Raw genomic sequence first — 12,715 nt, forward strand, 5'->3', positions numbered from 1 at the left:
TGGCCAGGGGCGTATTAGTACGCCCCAGGCCATCACCCCCGGTTCCGCACCTAGTGGTTGGCGCTCATAGCACATGAGCATTTCTACTACATAGAGGCAATCTGCTCATCGCCTTTCTGAAGCCGAGCCGATCAGGTAACTGCAGCTTCTGGTTTCCTGTGGAGACTATTGAAGAGGCAGAAAGTGGAAAAAATGTTTTTAAAAATATAAAAAAGGTAAAACAATATATAAAAGTTTAAATCGCCCCCTTTCACCCGATTCAAAATAAAATAATAATAAAGAAAAAACACATACACATATTAGGTATTGCTGCGTTCAGAATCGCCCATTCTATCAATATAAAAAAAAGAATTAATCCGATCAGTAAACGGCGTAACGAGAAAATTCTAAACGCCAGAATTATGTTTTTTGGTCGTCGCAACATTGAAATAAAATGAAATAACGGGCGATCAGCTCGAAACACAAAAAATAAGCCCTCACTTGGCCCCAGATCCCGAAAAATGGAGACTCTACGGGTCTCGGAAAATGGCGCCATTTTTAGCAAACTTTGGATTTTTTTTTCACCACTTAAATAAAAAGAACCTATACATGTTTGGTGTCTACAAACTCGTAATGACCTGGAGAGTCATAATTGCAGGTCAGTTATAGCATTCAGTGAACGTGGTAAAAAAAAACAACAACCGTGGAATTGCATTTCATTTGCAATTTCACCGTGCTTGGAATTTTTTCCCCCGTTCTCCAGTACATGATATGGTAAAACCAGTGATGGCGTTTAAAAGTCCAACTTGTCCCGCAAAAAATAAGCCCTCACATGGCAATATTGACCGAAAAATAAAAAGGCTATGGGTCTGGGAAGAAGGGGAGCAAAAAATGAAAATGCAAAAATGGAAAATGCTCCGGTCATTAAGGGGTTAAAAAGCCTCCCATGTAGAGGAGTTTTGTATCACTACCACTTAGCTAAAGGGACAAGATGAATCTATAAGTAAGAGGAGTGGAGTGGCCGATGGAAATGGGAATAAAACCAATCCCAGATCCAGAAGAACAGCGGCATTTACACCAAATAAATGTTCTAGATTTATGACAAGTGACAGATCCTATTTAATGTGATTGTTTCTGTGACAAAACAGACATTTTCTGCTATTCTAGAACTCCTTTCCATATAAATGTATTGTGGCTCTAGATGGTACCGTGTATGCGATCATTGTAATCTCCATTACTGGATAGAATTAGAGAAGAAAGACTAAGGCTCGAAGCTGTGACCAAAAATTATCAAAAGTGACTGCAGATTTTATTTGTATCTTTTTTAGGCAAAAGGAGTTAATAACAGCGATCACCTGACCGGGGTCTTACATCTTCAAGCAACTATTCCCAATCATCTGGGGAATCTACAAGAAGAAATGTCTTGTTTGCAGCCACTGATTTCTCTGCCTCCATTCAGTCCACAGTTGTGGATTTGTCCGGCTGAATCTTCCATGAGGCTTTTCCTCCATCACTGACTGCGAGGATCCATCACAGAACTGCCATAGATTCAGCTTATGTGCTCAGACATCACTGGGAGCCCCCCAGCAATGTATACATGACATTGCCAGAACAGACCACCCCACTGTATCCAGAGCTGATCACTCCGTACTAGGACCCTGGAATAGAAGTGGACGGCCCCCACACACAGGGGGCAGCTGTGGACGTGGTCCTGTGCCGGCTTCATTAGGGCAAGGTATATAGAGGATCTCATCTGTACCGAGAAGCCGGACAAGCAGTCCTGCAGCAGAAGTGACCGAACACTGCGAGGGTCAGGACCTAGGACCACCTCTTGGGAGGAGGAGGATGTTTTAATGAAGTATAAAAACTTAGGACACTATAGTCCTGATTGATCAATGCAATTATGCCAGAATTCTGGTGTAAATCACTTTGAAAAGTCACAATTTTTGTGCATTGTTGAGTTGATCAAAAATGTTGTAACGTTTGGTGTTTTCACGTCAGTTTTGCCCAGCTTCACCAAAATGGGCAGAGTTGGGGCAGGATGGAAGTGTGGCACCACAGCTTGTCTAATTCATAGCGAACTGTGGCTTCCCTTACACCAGAAATCTTACTCCAGTCCGTGACTGGAGTAAGATTTGTGGCAAGGTGCACACACCACTTGTCAGAAGTGCATAATTCATGCGCCACTTAATGAATCTGGACCGTCTGACTCCAGCACGCTCCCTCATCAAGAGCAGCTTGAATATGGCCAGTCTTAATGAATCCGTGTCCTAAGTGCTTTACTAGTTAAAGAATAACCGTTGTTTTAATTTTTGTTTTGTAAATTAATATTACACATGAAAATAAGTAATTTTATAATCTTATCAGAGAAGTCTTCTTTTTCCTGCTGGATTGATCTTTCAGTCTCAATTCGCGGTAACATCTGTAAAATCTGTATTCAGTGAAGACAAACTTTCCTATTAGTGAGATAGATGACAGTTAATGCTATTAATACTCGTTAAAGAAGGAAGGGGGGAGGAGCTAGCAGAAGGGGGAGGAGCTAGCGGAAGGCACAGACCTTCTGCTGCAAGTTCTCCTGAAACCACAGTTACTTCTCCATGGAAGATTGCAGCTGGTGTTTATACATAGAATCCTAGAACATTAGAATTGGAGGAACCTCCAGGGTCCTAGTGTCCAACCCCTGCTCAATGCAGGATTCACTAAACCATCTCAGACAAATGTCTGTCCAGCCTCTGTTTGAAGACTTCCATTGAAGGAGAATTCACCACCTCTCGTGGCAGCCTGTTCCATTGAAAAACGCACCAAATCTGCAGCGTGTGCACACAGCCTTGTTGTTCTTTTGGTCACAGGCAGGTCTTTGCACAGTCCTGAATGATAAGTACAGCACATACACGCTAAGGCTATGTGCCCACGTAGCAGATTTACATGCATTTTTTCTGCCAGAGAGAAGTGTTTTTTCAGCATTTTTTCAGCGTTTTTTCAAGCACTTTTCCAAGTGATTTTGAGCATCACCTGGAAAGTGCTTGACAAGTTGGTCACACAATATAAATCCATGCAACCGGCATGGATTTATATTGTGTGACCAACTTAGATGCTTTAAATGCTGCATCTATAGTACAAAAAAGATAAGAATTAAAAAGTTAGAAATAAAAAAACCCTGTATACTCACCTCTCCAGTCTCCTCCCGGCAGCGTTCTCTCTCTTAAGTGTCCCGTGGTATACTGGCAGGACCTGCGGTGACGTCATCTAGTCAGCTGATGGTCACGCGACCATCACCTGACCTCTGACGTCAGCGGTCGGTTGACCATCAGCTGACTAGATGACGTCACCGCAGGTCCTGCCAGTACACCACTGGACGCCGAGGAGAGAGGACGCCGCCGGGAGCAGACCGGAGAGGGGAGTATACAGGTTTTTTTTATTTTTAACTTATTTATTTCTTTTTTTCACCGCTTGGTAGCCGGGATGAAGAGGAGTTGTAGTCTCTTCTTCATCCTGGGTACCACACGCACCCCGATTACGCTGCAAATTCTCGGCCATTGAATTTAATTGAAACGCAGTAAATCCACATATACCTGCGGGTTTGCTGCTTTTCAATGGCCGCGTAATCGCGGTAGAAATGGTCATGCTGCGTTTTGCAACGCAATGCGAATTCGGCGCGCTAATTAGCGCATCATGTGCACAGCACATCCCAATTCACATTGCTTTGCATGGCAGACGGTTTTACATGGGCACATAGCCTAAGAGCGGGGAGCAGCTCTAGTGTCACCTGCTGGGATGGCACAATCACTGTCAGCAGGATACAGGGGACATTATCAGAAAGGAGGAGATGACGTCTCTGCCCTCTCGCCTATCAGAGAATAGATGGCTGTATACGGGGGGCCTTATCCTCCTCTATTACACAGCACTCAGCTCCTAAAGGGAATGATTTGACCATAATACAATATATTTGAGTGGGGCCAGTGCTCCAGGTTTACCTTCATAATGTTGAATGGAGATTGATCAGTTCCAGTGTGTCTGAACAGGGTCCGAGCCCACATCTCCTGAGCTCAGGCTTTACACTGAGCATCACTGTCACGGAGGTCAGATTAGAAGGGCATGGAGCACGATGTGGATGGTTGCCTCCGTATCCGCCATTACCTGGACTGCTAGCTTTACCTGGACACTCTGGATCAGCTCCTCCGTCTTGTCGAGACCTCTAAGGGCCTGTTCACACAAGCAGATAAAATATCATTCAGAGTTTCATCCAGAAAAGTGGGAGAATTCTTTTCTCACTTGTCGTCCATGTGCAGTCCAGATCTAATCTGGCTTTTTAACCATTTACAGTTTCCAGGGCTACAGGATTGCAATGTATCTGTAAAAAGCAGATTTTTTTCTGTACCCATAGACTTGAATGGGTGAATCTTGTCTGACGGATGAAACGAGGACATGCTGCCATTTTCTTTCTTTATTTTTTGCTCACACACAGATTCGATCAGTGACAAAAAAGAAAAATGACTCCTCTGCACTTTCCCATTGAATCCCATTGGTCTGAGTGCCGTCCATTTGTTCCACAGACAACTTTCCTACTGAAAATACATTCGTGTGAACGAGTCCTAAGAAAGACATTGTAATTGGTTATTAGATGTTGACTGAAGTTTGGCTCTGAAAATGCAGGGCTCTTAAAGACGTTCTCTAATACTTTAATGCAGATGATTTATGCATAAAATAGGTGGTCTATATCAGATCGTTGTAGGTCCGACTCTTGGCTCCCCACCAATAAGCTGTTTATAGCAATGGCAACGGCCGGATGTAACTTGTGAACAGAGCGCACCCCAGTGGCCACTGCCTGGTGCTGCAGATCACCTCCGGTACTCCTCAATAGCTGGTCTGCACCCGGCAGCGGCCGCAGTGTACGGAGCGGTTTTGTTCCACTTTGAACATTGCCTGCATCTTGCCAGAGGTGATGACAGCTGATCATCGGGGGGCCGATGGTTGGACCCCACCTATCTTATATTAATGACCTATCCAGTGGAGTATAAAAGTGTTTGATAACTCCTTTTAAAATCTTGTTTCCATCCCATTGTCTTATACAGCGTGTATCTGTGTTCTTTCTGTAACCAGATGGGCCTGACCTCTGATGGTTCTTCTAGGCTTCTATTACAGCTCTTACAGCCCCAGCATGCATCATTTGTGCTGGAGAGGAATATGAAGACGCAGGAGCAAATAGAAGAACAATTAGGAAAGCTTGGATTATTAGAAGAGCAAAAAATGCTCATAGTGGAGGTGAGACTATTATTATTTTTTTGTAACTTTCATTTTTATATTTTTTTATTTTTAGGACATTTGTTTCCTCTCTTCAGAAAATAACAGCAGATAAGATTGATTAAAGCTTCTGGAAAGGTGTTCAATAACGTCTGATCAGGTGGCTGGTTTGTAATGGTTGTCCCATCTTACCAATCCCTCTCTTCTACCATGAATGTGACATTGTGGGATGAATATATATATATATATGTATATGTGTATGTGTGAAAAGTTGTTTGCCCCTTCCTGATTTCTCATTCTTTTGCATGTTTGTCATACTTAAATATTTCAGATCTAAAAACAAATTTTAATATTAGACAAAGATAACACAAGTAAACACAAAATGCAGTTTTTAAATGAAGATCCTAATTATTAAGGGAAAAAGAAATCCAAACCTACAGGGCCCTGTGTGAAAAAGTGATTGCCCTCTAAACCTAATAACTGGTTGAAGCACCCTCAGCAACAACAACTACAATCAAGTGTTTGGGATAATTGGCAATGAGTCTTTTACAACACTCTGGAGGAATTTTTGCCCACTCATCTTTGCAAAATTGTTGTAATTTAGCCACATTGGAGGGTTTCCGAGCATGAACCGCTTTCTTAAGGTCAGGACTTTGACTAAGCCACTGCAAAGTCTTAATTTTGTTTTCCTTTAGCCATTCAGAGGTGGACTTAATAGTGTGTTTTGGATCATTGTCCTGCTGCATAACCCAAGTGCACTTCAGCTTGAGGTCATGAACAGATGGCCGGACATTCTCTTTCAGGATTTTTTGGTTAACCAGCAGAATTCATGGTTCCATTTACCACAGCAAGTCTTCCAGGTCCTGAAGCAGCATAACAGTCCCAGACCATCACGCTACCGCCACCATATTTTACTGTTGGTATGATGTTCCTTTTTTGAAATGCAGTGTTACTTCTACGCCAGATGTAATGGGACACACACCTTCCAAAAAGTTCAACTTTTGTCTTGTCAGTCCACTGAGTATTCTCCCAAAAGTCTTGGCGATCATCAAGATGTTTTCTGCCAAAACTGAGATGAGCCTTTGTTCTTATTGCTCAGCAGTGGTTTTCGTCTTGGAACTCTGCTATGTGTGTCATTTTTGCCCAGTCTCTTTCTTATGGTGTAGTCATGAACACTGTCCTTAACTGAGGCAAGTGAGACCTGCAGTTCTCTGGATGTTGTTGTGGGGTCTTTTGTGACCTCTTGGATGAGTCGTTGCTGCGCTCTTGGGGTAATTTTGATCAGCCGGCCACGCCTAGGAAAGTTCTCCATTGTTCCATATTTTCGCCTATTGTGGATAATGACTCCCACTGTGGTTCGCTGGAGTCCCAAATCTTTAGAAATGGCTTTAGAACTTTTTCCAGACTGATAGATCTCAATTACTTTGTTTCTCATTTGGTCCTGAATTTCTTTGGATCGCAGCATGATGTCTAGATTTAGAGGATCTTTTGTTCTACTTCACTTTGTCAGGCATGTCCTATTTAAGTGATTTCTTGATTGAGACCACGTGTGGCAGTAAACAGGGCTGTGTGGGGCTACGGAAATTAAACTCAGCTTCCCAAAGATGTGACAAATCACAGTTAATTTATGTTTTAAGGAGGGAGGGGCATCACTTTTTCACACAGGGCCCTGTAGGTTTGGATTTCCTTTTCCCTTAATCATAAAAACCTTCCTTTTAAAAACTGCATTTTGTGTATACGTGTGCTATCTTTGTCTAATAGGAGTCTGCTGCTGACATTGGTATTGGGGTAATGTCCCCCAATTCAGTTAATATCCTCCATCCTGGTATGTATGGTCCCTCCTTCCTGGTATATGTGACCCCCATCCCATCTTGGTATACGTGGCCCTCATCCCCATCCTGGAATGCATGGCACCCCTTGATCCCCCATCCTGGTATTCATGGCACCCCTTTGATCTACCATCCTGGTATGCATGGCACCCCCTGATCCCCGTCCTAGTTTTCATGGCACCCCTTGATCCCCCATCCTGGTATGCATGGCACCTCTTGATCCCCCATCCTGGTATGCATGGCACCCCTTGATCACCCATCCTGGTATGCATGACACCCCTTGATCCCCCATTCTGGTATGTATGGCACCCCGTGATCACACATCCTGGATATATACAGTACAGACCAAAAGTTTGGACACACCTTCTCAGTTAAAGATTTTTCTGTATTTTCAATGACTATGAAAATTGTACATTCACACTGAAGGCATCAAAACTATGAATTAACACGTGTGGAATTATATACTTAACAAAAAAGTGTGAAACAACTGAAAATATGTCTTATATTCTAGGTTCTTCAAAGTAGCCACCTTTTGCTTTGATGACTGCTTTGCACACTCTTGGCATTCTCTTGATGAGCTTCAAGAGGTAGTCACCGGAAATGGTTTTCACTTCACAGGTGTGCCCTGTCAGGTTTAATAAGTGGGATTTCTTGCCTTATAAATGGGGTTGGGACCATCAGTTGTGTTGTGCAGAAGTCTGGTGGATACACAGCTGATAGTCCTACTGAATAGAATTTGTACTATGGCAAGAAAAAAAGCAGAAAAACATGTCCCCAGCATGAGACACCCATTCAGGGCCAATAAACACTAAACTATGGAGGGCACCATCCAAATCAAAAAGGGGATCAACATGCTGCACACCACATAAATACACATGAAAAAAGGGAAAAGAGGTGTGCTATGAAGCAGTGATCACCCAGCAATACTTCAATAAATTATCAAACGTTATAATAAGTGACAATAAATTTTATTCATTACAAATATAAATACATACAAACAACGTCAAAAAACCCAAATAGCTAAAACACAAGTAAAATCAATATAGTGGGGTTACCCACTAATTTGAAGCCCACCTGCTCCAAAAAAACATCCCTAGTTACAACAGAACAACTTTTTGTGGTATGTGAGTATATAGTATTTGTCAGCTCAGATATTCTATATGGGCTTCATTTATGTTTGGGACTCTTTGTATTTTTCAATATATACTCTGCTGTAGTAGGCACATATTTCCCTCTTCATCTTTCTGGACTATAGTACACCTCCTTGAATACTAATGTCAGGCAGTCATAACTAATTTGCATGTGTACGATATTGATCACCAGGGATAATACTGGCACTTGTTGTATTATGGTACTGCTTGTTCTGTTGTAACTAGGGATGTTTTTTTGGAGCAGGTGGGCTTCAAATTAGTGGGAAACCCCACTATATTGATTTTACTTGTGTTTTAGCTATTTGGGTTTTTTGACGTTGTTTGTATGTATTTATATTTGTAATGAATAAAATTTATTGTCACTTATTATAACGTTTGATAATTTATTGAAGTATTGCTGGGTGATCATTGCTTCATAGCACACCTCTTTTCCCTTTTTCACACCCATTCAGGGCCGGCGTAAGGGCATGTAGACTAGGCATCTGCCTAGGGCCTCCAGCCCGTGGCGTGCCGCTATACGGCCCGTGAGTTCGTCCCCCCGCATCGCGCATTGAACTGTATTGGTAGCGGGGAAATGACTGTGCCTGCAGAGTGGTGCTGCTGAGACGCTCTGCAGAGCATGGAGCAGCTGGAGAACGAGGAGAGGTGAGTATTGTATGTATTTGTTTTTTATACGTGGTGACCATAATACTGCAGAACTGGGGGGCTGCATTATACTGTATGGAGTGGCTGAATTATACTCTATCGTTGGGGCCGAATTATACTTTATCGAGGACTATGGGTTGCATTATATTATATGTACTATATGTTTGGCTGCTTTATACTATAGGGAGGCTGCATTATACTCTATTAAGGACTGAGGAGAATGCATTATACTATATGAAGGACTATGGGAGTGCATTATACACTATGAAGGACTATGGAGAGTGCATTATATTATAGGGAGGGCTATGGGGAGTGTTTTATACTATAGGGAGGGCTATAGGGAGTGCATTATACTATATGGAGGGCTATAGGGAGTGCATTATACTATATGGAGGACTATGAGGTGCATTCCATTATATGGAGGACTATGGGGAGTATATTATACTATATGGAGGGCTATGGGGAGTGTATTATACTATATGGAGGACTATGAGGTGCATTATACTATATGAAGGGCTATGGGGAGTGTATTATACTATATGGAGGGCTATGGGGAGTGTATTAAACTATATGGAGGACTATGAGGTGCATTATACTAACATGGAGGGCTATGGGGAGTACATTATACTATATGGAGGACAATGAGGTGCATTATACTATATGGAGGACAATGAGGTGCATTATACTATATGGAGGGCTATGGGGGAGTGTATTATACTATATGGAGGGCTATGGGGAGAGTATTATACTATATGGAGGACTATGAGGTGCATTATACTATATGGAGGGCTATGGGGAGTGTATTATACTATATGGAGGGCTATGGGGAGTGTATTATACTATATGGAGGACTATGAGGCACATTATACTATATGGAGGGCTATGGGGAGTGTATTATACTATATGGAGGACTATGAGGTGCATTATGCTATATGGAGGGCTATGGGGAGTGTATTATACTATATGGAGGACTATGAGGTGCATTATACTAATATGGAGGGCTATGGGGAGTGCATTATACTATATGGAGGGCTATGAGGTGCATTATACTATATGGAAGGCTATGGGGAGTGTATTATACTATATGGAGGGCTATGGGGAGTGTATTATACTATATGGAGGGCTATGGGGAGTGTATTATACTATATGGAGGACTATGAGGTGCATTATACCATATGGAGGGCTATGGGGAGTGTATTATACTATATGGAGGACTATGAGGTGCATTATAGTATATGGAGGGCTATGGGGAGTGTATTATACTATATGGAGGACTATGAGGAGCATTATACTATATAGAGGGTTATGGGGCAGTGTATTATACTATATGGAGGGCTATGGGGAGTGTATTATACTATATGGAGGGCTTTGGGGAGTGTATTATACTATGTGGAGGACTATGAGGTGCATTATACTATATGGAGGACTATGGGTAGTATATTATACTATGTGGAGGGCTATGGGGAGTGTATTATACTATTTGGAGGAATATGGGCCATATTATACAATATTGAGCGCTGTGGGACGCATTATACAATATGGAGGACTATGGGGAGTACATTATATTATAGGGAGGGCTATAGGGAGTGCATTATACTATATGGAGGGCTATGGGGCAGTGTATTATACTATATGGAGGGCTGTGGGGCAGTGTATTATACTATACAGAGGGCTATGGGAAGTGTATTATACTCTATGGAGGACCATGGGGAATGTATTATACTATATTGAGGAATATGGGTCACATTATACAATATGGAGGGCTGTGGGACACATTATACTATATGGAGGACTATTGGGAGTGCATTATACTATATGGAGGACTATGGGGAGTATATTATACTATATGGAGGGCTATGGGGAGTGCATTATACTATATGGAGGACTATGGGGAGTATATTATACTATATGGAGGGCTATGGGGAGTGCATTATACTATATGGAGGGCTATGGGGAGTGCATTATACTATATGGAGGGCTATGGGGAGTGTATTATACTATATGGCGGACTATGAGGTTCATTATACTATATGGACGACTATGAGGTGCATTATACTATGTGGAGGGCTACGGGGAGTGTATTATACTATTTGGAGGAATATGGGTCACATTATACAATATGGAGCTCTGTGGGGCACATTATACAATATTGAAGACTTTGGGGAGTGCATTATACTATAGGGAGTGTATTATACTATATGGAGGGCTATGGGGAAGTATATTATACTATATGGAGGGCTATGGGGCAGTGTATTATACTATATGGAGGGCTATGGGGCAGTGTATTATACTATATGGAGGACTTGAGGTGCATTATACTATATGGAGGGCTATGGGGAATGTATTTACTATATTGAGGAATATGGGCCACATTATACAATATGGAGGGCTGTGGGGCACATTATACAATATGAAAGACTATGGGGAGTGCATTATACTATATGAAGGTCTATGGGGAGTATATTATACTATATGGAGGGCTATGAGGTGCATTATACTATATGCAGGGCTATGAGGTGCATTATACTATATGGAGAACTATGAGGTGCATTATACTATATAGAGAGCTATGTGAAGTGTATTATACTATTTGGAGGACCATGGGCCTCATTATACAATATGGAGGCCTGTGGGGCACATTATACAATATGGAGGACTATGGCATGTATTATACTAAACAAGCAAAATGCTGCCTATTCATCGAGTAATTGGATTGTTTATGCCAGAACAAAAATCCTTGTTCTCAGCAGCACATCGGCCGGTGTAACCTGCAGATGTGCTGCTGATAACATGATGCTGTATGGGGACAGATTGATCTATTAGTGATTGTTCTGTATCCATCATTCTTCCTCAGCTGGTGTAAAGAGGTCGGGAAACAAGCGTTGAACGGCTTCAGTATTGCGGATTGCGCTCGTTTAGCGGCCTGATCTCAGCGCATGTAAATACAAGCTAAATGTTTGTGTGGTGCTGTATGTCAGCATTTGGGACCCCACTTTAAACTTTTCCCCAGGGCCCCACTTTATCTAAAATCGGCCCTGCACCCATTTAAATGGTTCCCGTCCGCCGCACAGACTGGGAGAGAGAGGGGAGACTATTTGTGGCTTATGTAGTGGCGCTCAGTTTTGTGGAAATTGGAGGGAAAGTTTTCTTTTAATTTATGAAATTCAATTCATGTGATAAATTTAAAAAAATATTAGTAACAATTCAACTTTATTTTAGTCCTTAGGTTATGGGTGAGGATCTTTTGGCAGAAAGAACAGAGGAAGGACAAACGGACACAAAAACCACTCAGACATTGGCCTCTTACATAATGGCGTCTGACGCCGAGTTCAGAGTCAAATGGTTTCAGAAAGCGACCACTTTCCTAATGAGCAGCGAGTAAAGATGATCAGCTCTCCGCCATCACTGACTGTCTGCCAACTGGAGCTTGTCCATCTCTAATCATTCCTGCTCAATGGGGGCCACAATATTTTGACTTCACAGTAATCACTGACATCTTTTCGGAGTATATTGTATACATAGTGATCTTTATACGGCTGGAGCACTTACAGTAGCCAATCAGATGGCATGCAGGTAGCGTTGTGCGAGATCCAGTATGCCGTCCTGCTTCTATCATTAGAGGGTCCTGCTAGAGAACAGCGGCCACACTATTATACTGTGTCCAGAGTTACAGGACTCTGTCAGATGTGGACTGCTACGTTCCAAAAAATGCTTAATAAGTTATTTTTTTTCAAACTGGATTGATATGCAAAATATTTTTAATAAAATAATTTTCTTATACTTGCAGGGTTTCTGTTTATTCAGTAATGTTGTAGCTGTTTTCTCTCACGCTGTGGATGATTGTAAATGAATACAGTTTCCTACATAATC

The sequence above is a fragment of the Phyllobates terribilis genome, unplaced genomic scaffold, assembly GCF_046119375.1.
Source record: "Phyllobates terribilis strain yellow unplaced genomic scaffold, ASM4611937v1 Scaffold_79__1_contigs__length_6888602, whole genome shotgun sequence".
Taxonomy (NCBI): Eukaryota; Metazoa; Chordata; class Amphibia; order Anura; family Dendrobatidae; genus Phyllobates; species Phyllobates terribilis.